The sequence below is a fragment of the Rana temporaria genome, chromosome 3 (assembly GCF_905171775.1).
Source record: "Rana temporaria chromosome 3, aRanTem1.1, whole genome shotgun sequence".
NCBI classification, from domain to species: domain Eukaryota; kingdom Metazoa; phylum Chordata; class Amphibia; order Anura; family Ranidae; genus Rana; species Rana temporaria.
Window position 1 is genome coordinate 232,966,086 of NC_053491.1, and position 15,460 is coordinate 232,981,545.

The 15,460-nt window shown below is 43.2% G+C and overlaps 1 long non-coding RNA gene across 2 annotated transcripts in view; it reads right to left on the bottom strand.

Annotated features, from left to right (window-relative positions):
* Positions 1–11,147, bottom strand: part of LOC120932217 — a 64,808-nt gene extending 53,661 nt beyond the window's left edge. Inside the window, exon 1 of one of the 2 annotated variants that reach the window (XR_005747939.1) lies at positions 11,043–11,147. This is a non-coding gene — a long non-coding RNA (uncharacterized LOC120932217). Of the gene's footprint in view, positions 1–3,646; positions 3,818–11,042 lie in introns of those variants that run through there. The other variant, XR_005747940.1, reaches the window with a different exon arrangement.
* Between the last annotated feature and the right edge of the window lie 4,313 nt (positions 11,148–15,460).

Consider the following 15,460-nt stretch of genomic DNA (forward strand, 5'->3'; position numbering starts at 1 on the left):
GATACTGACCACTAGAGAGGGAGCCAGACAACTACCCCCTTGCTACTGGAGGACCTGTCACCTTATCAGGTACAACACCAACAACTGGTTGCTCTGTGTCTTGAACTTGTGCTTGGTTATTTTTGTATACCTACAATCTTCCTGCTTGACATGCTAAGTTAACCCTTCTGTAGTAGCTCAGCTTGATATCCCTTTGTGCTTTACAGACCCCAGTTCTTCAGACCAGGCTTAGAACAGTTAATGAAACTTTACTGGGGAGACTTCGGCATTACAGTCCAATATGAGCAAGTCCAATTCTTAACCCTAACTACAGTTGTATGGCGACCCCAGCCATACCTCCATGAGGTGATAGTCCATGCTGGTATTCTGCATGGCTTGGATATCCTCCAGAAACCCCAGAACCATCAGTGGACTGCAAGGCGAAACAGTCCTAGTACCACAATCTGAGAGCAGGAACATAACCAACCAAGCTGGAACTCAGGGGGCCGGATTCAGAGAGATCGGCGTATCTTTGGAGCGGCGTAGCGCATCTGATATGCGCTACGCCGACGTAACATAGAGAGGCTCGTACTGTATTCACAAAGCACTTGCTCCCTTTCTTGCACGGGCGTAACGTAATATGTCGGGCGTAAGCACGCCTAATTCAAAGTAGCAAGGCAGTGGGCGTGTTGTATTAAAATTAACCGTGACCCCATGTAAATGCATGGCCGTACAAACGGCGCATGCTCAGAATCACGTTGCATATACTCCCTAAGATACGACGGCTCAATGCGTACGACGTGAACGTAACTTACGCCCATCCCCATTCACGTACGACTTACGTAAACAACGTAAATTATGACGGCTGTTCCGACGTTTCCGACGTCCATACCTTAACATGACTTGCCCCTGCTTTATGAGGGGTAAACTTACGCTGGACGTACGCCTAACGTAAACGGCGTAGATTACTGCGATGGGCGTAAGTACGTACGTGAATCGGCGTATCTTGCTCATTTACATATTCGATGCGTAAATCAATGGAAGCGCCCCTAGCGGCCAGCTTAAATATGCACCCAAGATACAACGGCGTAAAGACTTACGTTGGTCGTATTAAGCAAAAATTCAGGCGTATCTTGTTTCCTGAATACGGCTCATACTGTAGATACGACGGCGCATCCTAGAACTTACGCGGCGTATCAACAGATACGTCGGCGTAAGTTGTCTCTGAATCCGGGCCAGCCTTTTTATACCACAGGTGGGTTGGCTGGGACCAAAAAGCCTGGGAACTGAGCACACATAACTTAACCCTCACCCCCCAGCCTAGGCAAGCCGCTAACTCACCAAACCAGTATAACCACAACTTACTTACAGAGGTCATTTGTTTTTACACAGCAAATGGCCCAGAATTGTTTTTTTCCAGAGTTTACCTTTAACCACTTGGGATCCGCCTGCCGTCAATTGACGGCTACAGTGCGGATCCCAATTTCCAAACTGCTGTCAATTGACGGCCGCCCCTTTGGGCGTTCCCCGCGCGCGCTCCAGAGCGCGCTGCGGGGAAAATCTGTGTTGGCCGTGTCCCTCGGACACAGCCAATTACAGATCGCCGCGAACGGCCAATCAGAGTGGCCGTTCGCGAGGCGATCTGTGCGGCCAATGAGAGAGGATATCATATGTAAACATATGAGATCATCTCTCATTGCCGTTTTACACAGAGACAGCGGTGCTGTCTCTGGAGAGGAGACCGATCTGTGTCTCTTGTACATAGAGACACAGATCGGTCACCCCCCCAGTCACCCCCCCTCCACCTACAGTTAGAACACTAAGCAGGGATACATTTAACCCCTTCCTCACCCCCTAGTGTTAACCCCTTCAATGCCAGTCACATTTATACTGTAATTAGTGCATATTTATAGCACTGATCGCAGTATAAATGTGAATGGCGCCAAAAATGTGTCCGATGTGTCCGCCATAACGTCGCAGTCCCATTAAAAATCGCAGATCGCCGCCATTTCTAGTAGAAAAAAATAATTAAAAAAAAAAAATTCTGTCCCCTATTTTGTAAGCGCTATAACTTTTGCGCAAACCAGTCGCTTATTGCGATTTTTTTTTTTTTTTTTTTACCAAAAATATGTAGAAGAATACGTATCGGCCTAAACTGAGAAAAAAAAATGTTTTTTTTTTTTTAAATTGGGATATTTATTATAGCAAGAAGTAAAAAATATTGTATTTTTTTCAAAATTGTCTCACTTCTTTGTTTATAGCGCAAAAAATAAAAACCGCACAGGCGATCAAATACCACCAAAAGAAAGCTCTACTTGTGGGGAAAAAAGGACGTCAATTTTGTTTGGGAGCCACGTTGCACGACCGCGCAATTGTTAGTTAAAGCGATGCAGTGCCGAAAGCTGAAATTTCACCTGGGCAGGAGGGGGGTATATGTGCCCAGTAAGCAAGTGGTTAAATGAAGTAACCTTTCTGATAAAATACTCACCTTTACATCATATTTTGCTGCTCATATCTTACCGCTCCATAGCTGTTTTTCAGTAATGTATAATAATATATCCCACTTCAATCAGCTTGAGGCTGAACATATTTAAAGCTCCTAAAGCTTTATATCAAGCAATCATGTGCAAAGGAAACCTTTTTGATTCCTCTTTCTATGCAGTAGCTGCACTATGATCAATCACATAAAAATAAATCCCAAGCAATGGATCAGTAAATTAATCAAGGCTATCCATATTGGAGATAATTGATTAAGAGTTGCAGGTGTAATCTATTAAAGATAATTTAATTAACAGTGACTTTATCACACAATTGTTTCACTTATTATCATGTTTAAAGGAGGACTCTCACTGGATGACATTACAATTTCTTTTAGGAAATGTTGTTTTCTTTTTTTCTTTTTTTATCTTAATGTTGTTGATTTCTTGCAGCCTCCTTGCAGCCAATTTCTGCCGACATGCATGTTCTGTCAATGCAAGCTTCCTAATTTTGAGAATGGCAGAACATGACTGCTCAAGGAACATCAGCACAGCTACTTGAATTACAAGCGTCAGGGCATTAATTCAGGAGAGCAATAGTGAGACATGGTCAGAATGTTGTTCACACCCAGGGCTGCTGTTAGAAATCACGGGGCCCCGTACAGCCTACCTGACAGGGCCCCCCAAAATATATCAAAACAATATTTTCACAAACAAAATACACTAAAATCATTATTAGCTGACACAAACATAACAGAGAACCTGTATATTGGAAAAATACTGCGCAGGTCTAAGTGAACGTGGAATAGTATGACACTATAATCAAAAAAATATATAAAATAAAATAAAAAATAAAAATTAAAATGAATAAAAATAAAAAACGCTGCTGCAGTTCATATGTCAGATAAACATAAAAATACAAATAAAAAAATATAGAGTTGCACTGCAAAATGAAAAATCGACATAAACAGTCAATTATGCCGTGTATCGTGCACACAGATCACCAGTGCAATCTAATAAAAAATGCAAGTGAAAAATTGTGCCAAGTCCATATAAAAGGATGTATCACAGAGAAGTTCAAAAGTGACAGAAAGTTCTCCGAATGGGTGACAAAGATGTCCAAATAAAAATCCTGTGAATCTGTATAGCAGATGACAGTATCCTCCACCGCTTAAGTTCTAGCTGCTTACCAGAGCGAGAGATTAATCAAGCATGTAAACACATGAGCCAATTCCAGGAATCCAGGATATGCTGTCACTCTATCTCTATTTCACATCAGACCAATCTCTCCATCACTGCGATCTCCCGGCTCTGACGTCACTCCTAGTAATCCCCGCTCACATGGACCTGAGGAGGCGGGCGCTGCGCGTCACATAGGGTTGCCAACTCATCCCTTTAAAACAGAACACATATTAATTACACAGGTTCTGTGGCTGATTAAGGAGGTAACTAAACTCACTTGGTGCCTTACCTGCATTAAATTAGCCTCAGAACCTGTGTAATTAATATGTGTTCTGTTTTAAAGGGATGAGTTGGCAACCCTAGCGTCACATGACCTGAGGACGTGGGCACAGAGAACCTGTCTGAATTGGCCCTTTTTTAAAATAGTTTTTAAAAATCTTTAAACTTTTTTTTTTATATAATTTTTTAAAGAAAGTTCAAATATATTAAAATGTATTTTATTTTATAATTTGTTATTTTATACGAGACAGGTAAGTCAGCAGTGCCGCGGGGGGGGGGGCAGCACAGTGACAGGGGGCACAGAGGGGGGATCAAAAGAAGGCAGAACAGGGAGGGGGATCGGTGCAGGGGAAGTAATTCTGTAATTGCCCCTCCATCACAATGATTCCCTTCCCTTGCTGTCAGGGCCCCCCTGTTTGCCTGGGCCCCCTACAGAAGGGCTGGTGTTCCCCCCCTATCAGCGGCCCTGTTCACACCTAATGCCGAAGCGGCTCTCAGCAACACACAATATATATATATATATATATATATACCTCATTAAATGTGACTAGCACAGACCAAAGTGGGGTTCTCATTCACCCTGTGCCCTGTGACCCTGGGGCAGCGGTCCATTAGTTCGGTTTTGAAGCATGTTTAGAAAATGTGGACCAAAGGAAAACAGACCGATAGCCTATACACACGGTCGGTTTGGTCCGATGAAAATGAACTTCGGTTCATTCTCATCGGACCAAACCGACCATGTGTACGGGGCCTAACACAGGAGGAGACCCCAGACGGGTTGACTCCGAAGTTAGTCCATAGTTCCATTCCTCCAATGCTGGTATCCATACAGTACCCCAAATAATTTGCTCCAAACAGAGCATTACTCACCTAGCCAAACTCTGCCTCTCTCAGAGAACATGCCTTCCAATACAACAATCCCAGGCCATCATAGTCAAAGCCTTCTGTGGGGCTGTCATCCGCTGACCATGGGCACTCTTGGGCTACATACCCCTGGTGGGCTCTGTAGCTCTCGTCCATCCGCATCTCTGCCCGGATCAGCCTGCTTAACTCGGCTGTCCACTCCTGCTTCGGTTGTTCCCCCAATGATGGCATTCGTACGTCATACTGCGGGCAGTACCTTACATGGATGGAGGGGATAACCTTTCCCTGGTGTTGCTGCTCGAGAGCTAGCACTTCCTTCCAGAGTTGGCAACGGATCAAATCAGACCATCCCAGCAGGGCCTCCTCTGATACTGGTCCTCTGTGCTGTATCTGCATCTCTTGTAACCTCCTTCTGAATTCCTCTTCCATGGCGACTGGTATCTGTACCTCTCCTCTCTCTTCAGTTGGTGCTGCTGTGACTTCTGCTGCTGCAGCACCTCTTTGATGTAGCCAAGTTGCATCCACAGTGGCTATAACTAGGTCTATGATTTCCAGTGGAGGGTTAGGACCATACTGTGCCAGTCTTCGCTTAACAGCCCGATAAAAACTTGCCTCCTCGGGTGTCCTGTCTGTTACGCTGGGCCTATCAGCTCTATCCATTTCGCAAGTTCTGCAATAATGTCCCTTTTTTTACGGTTGTTGGCCGGTCTGCCCCGGTTCTCCAGTAAGTCCTTGAGGGAAGAGAGCTTCAGCCATTCATACCGTGTCTTCATTGTCCTGTGTCCTCTTGTAGCTGTTCTTCTGGCAATGGAATCATCCCACTGCTAGCCAACAATTGTAACGGTCAGGGCTTAACGCCGTTTACGATATTCCATTCCACAACCCACCACAGCTTATCGACACTCCACAATCCAGCAGACGAACACGGCCCATATGGATTCCCCAGAAATGAGACACACAGCTCTGTTCTCTGGTTTAAACGAATAGATCCTTTAATGGGAAACTCAGGCTTTTATACAGTTAGAAACCCCAAGTAACAATGACTGAACTCCACCCACAACATTATACAATGAGCCCAATACACATATTTTAGTCAGACTTTCTGGCCCCAGGTCTGACACAATCCACATAAGCTAATTAGCTACGGCTGACAAGTCAGACATCATGACTCCGGCTTCTCTCACCTGCTATACAATACACATTCCTTTAGTAGACATAAGTCAGACATCTGACCTTTAGACTGTGCTAACTCACAACACACATCTATCATCAATAGAAATTCACACAATACAGTGTCAATTCGCATAACACATTGAAAGATCTTTAGGAGCCATCCTAAGGTTAATTTACATCACAGTAGCAGACTTAATTACCACAGCAAGCTTTTTTAGTACACATCAGCCAACACACAATATATATATATATATACACAATATCTATGCCTCATTAAATGTGACTTGCACAGACCATAGTGGGGTTCTCATTCACCCTGTGCCCCATCTCATGTAGTCCAAGATATCATTTCTCAGTCATCCTATGCCCCTAGTGAACATAGGATGACTTTAGACACAAGAGTCATCGGTGAAGCTGAAACAGGAGTACCCCACACCCTGCAAGAGCCTCTGGGTCCCACGGGCCCTCCTGTTACACACGTGAATAGCAATTAGAGGTTTAAATCAGGTGTGAGGAGGCGACACTGTTTCCCATGATCTTTGACTTCTCCCATGTTGTTCAGGTAGATCTCTACAGCCCTGTACACACGCTCGGTTTTCTCAGCGGTAAGAAGTCCGCCGAGAAAACCGAGGGGAAAGCCGAGAACCCGTCAGGAAAACTGCCATGGAGCTTTGGGGGGGGGGGGTCCTGGCCGTTTGTATGCTCCATAGGCACTGCCTTGCGGTGTTTCCCATAGGTAGGTAGTAGATCTGGTGGGGAAAAAAACACTGGGAATCCCAACGGGAAAATAGAGAGCAGGTTCTCTATTTTCCCGCCAGGATTCCTGGCTCTTTTCCTGATGGGAAAACTGCGAGGAAGCATACACACGTCTGGTTTTCCCGGCCAAATGCTCTCCTGCCAGTTTTCCTGGCGGGAAAACCGGCCGTGTGTACGAGGCTTACCTCTTTAAGATTGCCTACCCCTGATTTAGTAGTTCTTTACTTTACTTTCTAGTTCTTTACTTTTGAATTTCCTGACATAAACTGAAACCTTATGTATTTTTATTATTGACAGATTTCTAAAATAACTCCATAAAATAATCCAAAGCAGTATATGAAAAAAGAGCCATTTCTGTGAAAACAAATACTGTTGATATAATCTCCTTACCATTAATGCATAAGGTAACTGGCATATAAGTGCATTTATGAGAGCATGCAACTGTGGTTGTATTTTAAAGAACTCTAATGATTAGTAAATAATAGAATACTAATGCATAAGCGCATGTACATATACCTTTCTTTGTCTCTACAATCATCCATCAATGTATTTTAGAAGAAAATGCTAGCTTTATTTAATAGCTTCCCTCCAGTGGAACTGAAGCCTTATTCTGATATCCCAGCCTTCCCCTTAATATACACAGACACCTAATGTGAGCAGAGCGCTGCTCTGCTGTGAGCGCGCCTGGTAGGGTTTATTAGACACAGTCACTAATCCCTTGCATTCCTGAAGTGACAGTGCTTGTCCTGCGCAAGCTCAAAGTGCCAGAGACAAGCGCCATCAAACAAAGCTTATGGTCAGACAATGGTTGGAAGAGAGGAAGCACACTGTCCAACCCTGCAACTAGCATATGCATAAGCAAGCAGTTCACTAGTCGACCTCATTAGCACACACACCCTGCACCCCTGTAGAAAGGTGGGATAGAATTCTACATGCACTTTATCCACTGGGGAATAGGAGCGAATAAAAAAGTAAGTGAGACTCTGGAAAAACTGAAATTGTCCCACACTGCAAGGGCTTACACCTCATTTATTTTAGTGAGAGTAAAAACACTTTTACTTACTCAATCCTCTGCTCCCCTGGCAGACAGCTCTCCCCTTTGCTCTGGTGGTGGGCAGTCCCTTGGCGTCATTCTGGCCAATGTAGGGCTACGAACCTTGCATTGGTCTTGATGACGTCAAGGCCTTAAGACCGCTAGAGCATAGGGCAGAAGACACCGCACAGGCTAGCAGGACAAAGGAGCGGGTATGCCTAGTATACACGGTCAGACTTTTGCCCATGCAAAAGTCCGCCGTGAATCCGTCGGACAGGTTCTCCATCTAAGGTCCGTCGGACTTCCAACAAAAAAAGTCAGACTTTTTTTCTCGGAAAGTCCAGCCGCGTGTACGAGGCATTAGTGAATCTTCTTTCCTATTCTCTCTAGAGCTAAACCGCCAATTAACACTGCAATGTGGGAGCAGACCCACCGCAAGAGAGAATGTTCACGTTATCTGGAGTTGGGCTTTAACCATTACAAATAGATTTTGTCAGATAGGTCATATTAAAATATGCAACATTAACTTGTTATTACTTTTTTTGTGTATTTTGCCCCATGCTTCGTGGTTGCTGTTTTGTTTCTTTGGAATCCACCCATTCTACAAAAAAAACCTGAAGAAGACTGCAAAAGTTGAAATGTGTTGTGGTTCATCTCTTCAATCATGATCTCCGATTGTTGGTGATTCATATGATTTTTTATATGATCTTCATGTATATATTCTACGTATTGGTTTTAATAACTTCCCTCTGCTTTTAACAACATTTGTACAATAAACTTTTTTGTATTTTAATTATAATTTTGGTTTTACGGTGCCTTTAAAATCCCATACATAGCAGTGTGCATTGGCAGTGATTGCTGCATACTTCAGATGCAGCTGATCACAGTTCAGGGTAAAGAGCCAATCATGGTGGTTCTTTACCACAAGTGTGTTCAATCACAGCTGATCACAATGTAAACAGGCAACCCCACCTCATGCTGACAGCGCATTGGGAGAGGAGAGCCGAAAAATCCAAAAATAATTCCACACAGGGGACATCGGCACTGGCTATCAGGGCACTGATCATCCGTGTCTTGATGACCAGCGCAGCCCCAAAAGTGCCCACCAGTGGTGCCAGTCTGTGCCCACTAGTGGTGCCAATCTGTGCCCAACCAGTGCTGCCACTCAGTGCCCATCTGTGAAGCCTGTCAGTGCCAAGCCAATCAGTGGTGCATATCAATGCAGCCTCATCAGTGCCACCTACATCAGTGCCCATCAGTGCTGCTTTATCAGTGCAGCCTCATCAGTGCACATCAGTGAAGGAGAAAAATTACTTATTTTTTAAAAAGTTTCAGTCTTTTTTTGTTTAGCAAAAATTTTTAAAACCCATGGGTGTTAAATACCACCAAAAGCTTTATTTATCTCAAAAAAATTATAAAAAATGTGTTTTGTACAGTGTTGCATAACAGCGCAATTGTCATTCAAAGTGTGACAGCACCGAAAGCTGAAAATTGGCCTGGACAAGGAAGGGGGTGAAAGTGACTAGTAAGGTAAGTGGTTAACAATTGTACACAAGTGCAGGAATTTAAACAAGAGATGGGCATGGCCACTCCAGCCTCCTCAACAGTTGTAGGTGATTGGCACAGACACAGCACGTGAGTGCATACACCGTCGGTGTAGTCCCAGTCCCCTCTCCTTTTTTACAGTATTGCACTACGAGGTTTGTCCTCTCTCTTTTCTTTTATATGTTTCTGGAGCGATCCCGGAGTATCTGGCTGGCTTGATTCATTGAAGGTCTGTTTTTTCTATCTGAAGCAGTGAGAGGGAAACGCTGGCTGATTGCTTGTAGGTCTTCTTGCGGGACTTTTTTCCCATTAACCCATTGTGGATTCACTGACACTTTTTTTATGATAGATGTTTTAAGTGTGTCTTATTGAAATATCACTGTTTAATAGCACATGCTGTACTTGTACCTACATTAGTTGGTATTAGCGCGATCACAGACACAGCACGCCTCCTTTCTGAAACCCAATGAGCTTTACGCAGGGAAAGCACACCCAGAGCACATTATTCTAATTGTCTGCTTTAGATGATCAAACCATTTGTTAATCGGCCTGCAAGCTCGAGAAAAAAATATATAGAGATGCAGATATCTCTGCCATTAAACAAACTATAGAACAATTTATGTTCAGAATGGAATTTAACCACTTCCCTACCCGCCCATAGTCATATGACGTCCACAGGAGGGATCTCCCATCCTGGGCGGGCGTCATATGATGCCCTGGGCTTCCAGCCGTCTAGGGGGCGCATGCACACTACGTCTCTCGCGATTACCCACAACAGAGCCAAGGACGTGGATCTGTGTGTCTAAACACACAGATCCACGTCCTGTCAGGTGAGAGGAGACCGATGGTGTGTTTCCAGTACAGAGGAACACCGATCGGTCTCCTTCCCTTGTGAGTCCCCCCACAGTTAGAATCACTCCCTAGCAAACACATTTAACCCCTTGATCGCCCCCAAATGTCATTTGGGTACAGTGATGCATGACCGCGCAATTGTCATTCAAAGTATGACAGCACTGAAAACTAAACATTGGCCTGGACAGGAAGGGGGTGAAAATTTGCTGTATTGAAGTGGTTAATCATAAAACAATTCTTTTTTTTTTTAAAGTATAACATACAGTTAAAAAAATTAAAAAAACGTTATCTATAAAATAAATCATAGCATGGGTTTCAGTAAATATAAAAATCGCAGGCATAAAACACACAATTTCTGTAATACTCTATAACTGACATTGCGGATACAGAAAAGAATACAATCCCATTCTAAAACCAGAACTAGATGGAAGCTTACAGAATACTAATTGATGCATTCTTCTTATTCTTCCAGCAAAAGCAAGTAACAGCAGGGGAGTCAGCGGTTGCACTAATAGAGGGGCTGCTTAGTATAAATTGAGATGACATGCTTGCTTGTTAATTTACTGGGATGGAAAGTCTTTCACAGACCCAGCCAGAGCTGTGCAGAAAAATCATCACAAGTAATACATATCTCATTCCGGTCACAAAGATGTTAGACTGTATCCATCTAAATGAATGCAGCGCGCCTTGTCTACATGCATTAGCTATGGTTTTCTCTATGGAATGTCTTTGAGTCTTCAATTTGGTGACAATAAATGAAAAGCAATCCACAAGTCAGCAAACACCCAAACAAAGAAGTCTATCCTCTGTCTATATATGACTTGTATTGTTCATGCTATAGCAGTTTCCTTTAGCATTTACACTGGGTGGGTTGTGGTGACAGGTGGCTGGATCATCCTTACCTGTCAGTGAGCTCTTCCTAAGGTTTCCAGCTGGCTCTCTTCTGCATTCTTCTTGCAGATTTCTATGCATACAGCTGGCAGACAGCACAGGCAGGTTCTTCGCTGTCACATGGCCTTTTCAAGCCAACCAACACAATGGGCTTTACTACAGTTAACACCTGCAGTGCCACATGGCATTTTACACATCACGCAAGTGCACAATGCACTTTTATACAGTCATTTCCAATGACCTTCTACTGTTGAAAATGTGATTCGTGGAGTAAAGAGTTACAGTCTACTGTAATCATATCATGGCACAATTACTTTTTATATTTAGAAGAATTATGTATTCATTTATTGTGATCAGGACTGGAAAAAAAAGCAGGTTAGTCTAGAATCTTTTCTTTGAGTTGATGCCATTTTTTATTTGTTTTGCATTTTGGAGATGGTGTTGGTTTCGTGCCCCATAACTCTAAAGTGAACTGTAAAGGTTAATACAGGCTGCCATTGCTGACCACAAGTAATTAAATCACGATAATGTGGAGTAAGGACAGGTTTACACTTGTGTAGAGAAGAAAAATGCAATTCTGTGCAAGAACACACAGAATACAATGAAGACAAAAGTATGTAAATCTGGAGTTGGCCATTCATTATACAATTTTCTTATTCATTTTCCATTAGATTTACCTTCAACCATAGCTCCCAACTGTCCCTGATTTCGAGGGACTGTCCCTGATTTGGAGAAAAGTCCCTGATTTGGAGAAAAGTCCCTCTGCCCCTCATTCCTCCTCATTTGTCCCTCATTTTGGTCTGATCTACATATATGTATATAAAATGCACTTTTTATCAAAAAGTGTTTTCCAGTGCTAAACCTTTCATCCAATTTCTAAATTGCTGCATTTGTCATTTCCAAAAGCCAATATAAAGGAATAGTAGTGGTAAAAAAAGTACTTGTGTGTTTTTTTTTTGTACAATTTTCCTTTAAGGGGGCGTGGCAAGGGGTGTGTCCTATGCCTGCATACTTTTGTTGATAGGTGTCCCTCATTCCCATCTCAAAAAGTTGGGAGGTATGCTTCAATTATGTAGTACAAGGGCCTGCCCAATTGCATGCAAATTGAAAGTGTTTAGATTTGACCTCATAATATATGGTTTTGGTAAATCGAAAGGACATTTGTACAAGAGGATTATATAATGTATGGCCAGCCTTAGTGCCTTTGCAGTTTTTGGCTGTGTTTAAAATTGTCTGGCACAGATCAGCCCACTGTTGAAGCCTCCCATACAATGAACAGCTACTTTTAATGCCTGGGATAAGATTGTTCCCAGAAATTGGGTACCATGATATCTGTGCCCTCCCAGATAGCAAGGATAACTTGCCACAAATTTGTGGCAGTGTTGAATTGTATATCTTGTTAACTTGCTGCACATTTTCACTGGCAAGTTGTACACTTGCAGAGCACTTGAAGCACAAGTTCTAGTTGACTTTTCCAATTTGTAGCAAATTTTCATGGAAAGTCTCTATAAAGAGCAAAGTTGCAACGGTGAGTCTACAGCTAGAGCTCTGCAAGTCACAGTGACCCCTGTGGTGGGATGACTATTGCACGACATAACTGAACCAGAACTTGCAGCAGACTTGCAGAATGTTTGCAAAGAAAGTTGATCTAGAGTCATGCAATGTGGACTTGCTGCAACTGTGCAACAAACTTGTGAAGCCTGGCAAGTCTAGCGATAGCTTAGCAAGTCATTTTCAAACTTGCCTCTCAGTTGCTTGCTACCTGGGCTGATTTGGTGGAACTAATATATATGGAACGTGCAGTAGAAAAAAAGATTGCTCAAACATACAGTAGTTTGATAGTCAATACTACATTTCATGGTAAACACAGTCTTACTGATTTGTGAGCTAATGTTCCATAAAAATGCAGCATTAAATATTAATTTCATTATTAACAGTTTCTAAAACCATGTTTCTGACAGGACATCAGTTGACTGCTGTGGCAACCCTCCTACCTACCTGTCCACCATAATGCCATTGGGCAAAACCTGGACTGACATGTGTAAGAGGTGTAGTTTCTTCCTACCAGGGCACGTTGTCCTTTCTATATAGAATCTAGAAGAAAAACTGTACCAGGATTTGAGTTTACATAGAGCAGTCATAAAGAAGGTATGGTGTGGGAAAACTCTCCTTTTAAGGGGGGAAATAGACCATGGGGTGTAAGCAGGCATGTACTGGTTATCGGGACTATTGGGAGTTTCCCGGTGGGCCAATGGCTCAGTGGGCCGGTTTCAGTAACAGTGGACCTCAGCCTCCCTCCGGTCCTCTGTCCCCCTCCCCTCCTCTCCCATGCTAGTTATGCAGCGTGACTCAACAACGACATGATGCTCAGGAGGGCGGCCACACACAGCTGTAACATAACCTTCCTCTGCACTCGTTCTCCTGCTCTTTCCTTCCCTGCTCTCCATCTAGATTCTCTGTGGCAGCAGACAGGATGGAGAGCGGGGAAGGAAAGAGCAGGAGAAGGAGTGATGAGGAAGGTTATGTTACAGGTGAGCGCTGGGGGGGGACAGAGGAGCATATGGGGGGCATGGGGGGAATAGAGGAGTATCATGGGGGGAATAGAGGAGTATCATGGGGGGGACCAGAGGAGCAGGGGGGGCAGAGGATCAAAGGGGGGCCAGAAGAAGCATGGGGGAGGGGACAGACAGCTGACTCAACAGCTATGGCCTGGGAGTTTCTCACTTTTCTTCCCAATCTTGTCATTGGGGGGAATAGAGGAGTATGAGGAGCACATGGGGGACCAGAGCAGCATGGGGGGACCAGAGGAACATACATAAGTACAAAAGTGGCATTACTTCAGAAAAAGTCTAATGCCGCATACACACGACCGTTTTTCATGACGTGAAAAATGCAATTTTTTTAAATGATCATTAAAAACGATCGTGTGTGGGCTCCAGAGCATTTTTCTTGACGTGAAAAATGGGCATTAAAAATTTAGAACATGCTCTAATTTTTCTCGTCGTTTTTCATGTTGACGTTTTTCACATCGTGAAAAACGGTTGTGTGTAGGCTTTAACGACGTGAAAAAAACGTTTCCCAGCAGCCTATCACGGACGTCTTCTCACCCTCAGACTCAGTTTCCCAGCAGACACTGTGTTCAGTGTTCCGCCAATCACTGACGTCTTTTCATCCTCGGACAAGAGAACGTCCGTGATAGGCGAAACACTGAACACAGTGTCTGCTGGGAAACGCCTATCACGGAAGGGACCAGGGGGAAGCCGCGACTTTTAAACAATGGATGCTCGCAGCCCTTCAGGCACACTGACTCGAGTATAAGCCGAGGGGTGTATTTTCAGCCATAAAAAAAGGGCTGAAAACTTGGCTTATACTCGAGTATATACGGTATATAAAAAGACTCAATAAAGCTTTCCTATAATAGAGATCACAGTGCTACTTTTTTTCTACTTAACCCTAATTGTATTATACATTTAAATTACCTTTAATTCTGACTTGCTGATTAATGTAGACGGTTTTGAATATGAACACGTTATTGATAGCAATCTACAGCCCTTTATTTCTCTCCTAGTAATATATGTCATAACATAGCACCGAAGGCTTATTCGCAGCATTACCTGCAGATATCAGACAATCATGTCTATCGACTGAATCCTCTTACACGAGTCCTTGTTAGAAGTGGATGAGTCATTCGTCATCACAGCACCAGCAATGTGATTGTTTCAGAAACTTCATGACTCCAGTGTTATTTGCTGTGATACAATGTAAGAATGTGAGCGTTGCACTGCAAATATGAAACTTAATTTCAATTTGTATATTTTGGCTGTAGCATTTTCCAATAATAGTTAACATCCAAAGTGTAAAAAAAAAAAAAAAGTGCACTTTTATTTGTGAAGACATCTAGAAGAAATGTATGGTTATAACATTTAATGAACAGGTAGAGCACAAACAGAAGTTTGCTCAAACATAAGCTAAATTTGTGCAGATAGACATCTCTTTAACATAGTTTGAGAACTGTGCAGAATTAAATTGGAACTATGAGAAAAATATAAAATTTGACATACTGTAGATGTTCCAGCTGTGTACCCAGGGCCATCTTTAAGGCAGGGCAAAAGGGAAAGCTGCCCTGGGCCCTGTCATTGTTGTGGTGCCCAAAGCAGCTGCCTCATACTTGCCAACTATCCCAGTTTAAATTCCTTTGTCCCTTAAAGTTTTAGTCCTGTGATGTGTCCTGATATCTAAAAATTTTTGCCCAGGGTCCAATGATCAACATTAAAGATGGCCCTGTGTGTACCACCTGGAGATAAGGGGCCAGATTCACGTAGCTCAGCGGATCTATAGATCCGCTCGATCTACGTGAATTAAGATCCGCTCCCGCAAGTTTAGGAGGCAAGTGGCTAATTCACAAACCACTTACCTCCAAACTTGCGAC